At 40.5% G+C, this 2500-nt stretch overlaps 1 protein-coding gene across 25 annotated transcripts in view; it reads right to left on the bottom strand.

The window, feature by feature from the left end:
* Positions 1 to 2500, bottom strand: part of EBF3 (EBF transcription factor 3) — a 123742-nt gene that overhangs the window by 33157 nt on the left and 88085 nt on the right. The window lies entirely within an intron of this gene.

Here is a 2500-nt window from a genome sequence, read left to right as displayed (position 1 = left end):
TTATGGCTACAACCTGCACAAACCACTCGATTTACCCAGACCGATAGAGAATTTTTCAGGTAGCACTTCTAAAATTATTATTAAACAAGCAGACGATGCACTGTTCGATATATATTAAAACAAGTATTGTACCCAGTTATTAATTTGCACTATTCACTTTTAAATGCAGCAAATACCTCATTAATTTAATTTTAGGTGCCCACCAGTTTATATTGCATTTTACAGTCTAGAAGGCAATTTACTATTAACTGGCAATTACATACAGAATGATTGTTAATTCTGCTCCTAAGTGCTAGCTGCTTGAAAATTGTTATCTCTCTCTAATTTTTGACCTTCTTACAACAGGGGTGAGGTATACTGGGAATACAAAGGACTAGTAGAGAAGAGCTGGACATGTCATTTGTGACTCATTCTTTTAATTCACCGTGCTAATCAACTGAACTGCCACAATCTCCCAAGGTAATTGTATCTTTATAATAGTTGAAAGCAGCGGGCAAAAAGGCATGGATAGATGGGGAAAGGCCTTGCCTTTGCCTGCTGAGAGACGGCGCGCTCTTCCTTCGGCGTGAGACTAATGGGGGCTTTTTAGAAAAATCTGGAACTTTCATATCTTCGTACCCTGATCATTTAATGTCTCAACTTCTCTGCTCACAAAGGCTTTGTACACCACACTACACTCTTGTTTCATTATTCTGCAGCCTTGTTGCCCTATGGTCTACCTCATGCTGGGAAGGTTAAATGTTAGAGTGCCAAGCCAGACTGCAAGCATGGTGGGACACTGATGGGAAACAGATGCCCTGGGGATCCAGCCCCTCCCTCCTCTAGGGCTACATCATTCTCATTTTCTGAAATACAGTGAGGCTTGGCTTCGCTCTCAATGGCAGCTGTAATTTCCAAAGTCGATCTCAGTCACCCTATCACTTCGGGATAAAGCAAAGCAGGCAGAAGTTTCTCGGTCACGCAGGCGCTGGCTTTATCTTTTTATTCTCTTATTGCTGGGATATAGGCTTTTGTCTCCCTCAAAAGGTGTTTTGAATATATATATTCCCGTTAAAAGTGTTGTTAGCAATATAACTTTATTGCAATTTAATTCCAGCAGAAGAAGCTCCTGACATTATCAGAATTCTTTTGAACATCCTTACTTGGCGATAACGACAAAAGACGACCCCAGGAAAGAAGAAACGAATGGCTTTTCCGTACAGTTTCATACATATTTGCATTTACACATTAGAAAGAAGTTCAAACCAGCAAAATTTGCCAAATTTGCAAAATCCGCACCCAAGAAATCAGTTAAAGACATTACTATAAAGCAATTCAAAACTCCAGGCCTCTGCACTGAGCGCCAGACCGTCATCTGGTTCAAATCTGCAGCGCTTCCCTGTGTGCAATGGAACTGCACCAGCTCGCAACAGCTAAAATATCTGGAACTTTGTCTAAGGCTTTTAATTCATTCATTTTTTTCTTTCGCTGAACACTTATCTTAGCTAGTCCTACTTGCCAGGACACTCTGCCGTAGCTTTGCGGGGACTCTGTTCATAATAGCGTTTTTAAGCCTGTAACCATGACTGGATGCGGCCCCACCTTTGCAGCAGACTACGAAACAACGTTGGCTTTCAAGATATGTTGTTAGCACCAAAAGCACCGTGGTCACTACCATCCCGTTTGGGAACTCTGGTAAAAACCCAATCAGAAAGATCAAGCAAATGCAAATATCATCTCCCTTGTCAGCCAGAAGCAAGGCACCCAGATGCGAATGCGAGCATAGGTTTGGCTCAGGTTGTGATTTCTTTGGGGATAGACGGAAGACAGGAATCTCAGATGCCACCTTCACTTAAAAGTTCATTTCAGCGATAGATCTTAGGCAGACAGAAATACATATCCACGATGCGCTAAGTGTTTAAAAAGTCCCAGCTTAAAACTACCCGGGAACACACTTTTCCCATTAGATCTAAATTAATAGATAGAAACAGTTGCAGTCTAGTGGGAAAATATTCATCAAAATGCACATCATCTGCACATCATCTGCAATCTGCATTATCTACCCAATAAGCAGCAAGAACTCTCCCCGAATCCCTGCAGTCTGTCGAGTAAACAGTTAAAGGCTCTTTGTTTTCAAGAGAGAGATTGATTCATCAGATCAAATTTATTACCTGGAATCCTCATCCAAAAGTATGGTAAATTAAATTGCTATTTCTCCCTTTCCCCTCCCAGCACCTCAGTTAAATTCATTGTTAAATGCCAGAAAAACCGTAATACACATTTCAGATAAAAAGCCAGCAATACTTCATCCCCAAGTAAGAATTTTCATATTAAATCCACTGGAAACCACAAAGTTCCGACTTTTTCTTGTGCTCTTGTAAACTAAAATCAAATGTATTTAAAAGAATTGGCACAAATAAATCATTCCCAGGCTTGTGAGTTTGTATCCCAAGTTTCAGGTCTGAAAGAATTTTCAGAGCCAGATCGTGAATAAGGTTGGATAAAGTTATTTGGATCCTAC

The sequence above is a fragment of the Grus americana genome, chromosome 7, assembly GCF_028858705.1.
Source record: "Grus americana isolate bGruAme1 chromosome 7, bGruAme1.mat, whole genome shotgun sequence".
Lineage (NCBI taxonomy): Eukaryota > Metazoa > Chordata > Aves > Gruiformes > Gruidae > Grus > Grus americana.
The sequence above is the reverse complement of the archived record's forward strand: the minus strand, read 5'-3'. Positions and strand labels throughout refer to the sequence as shown.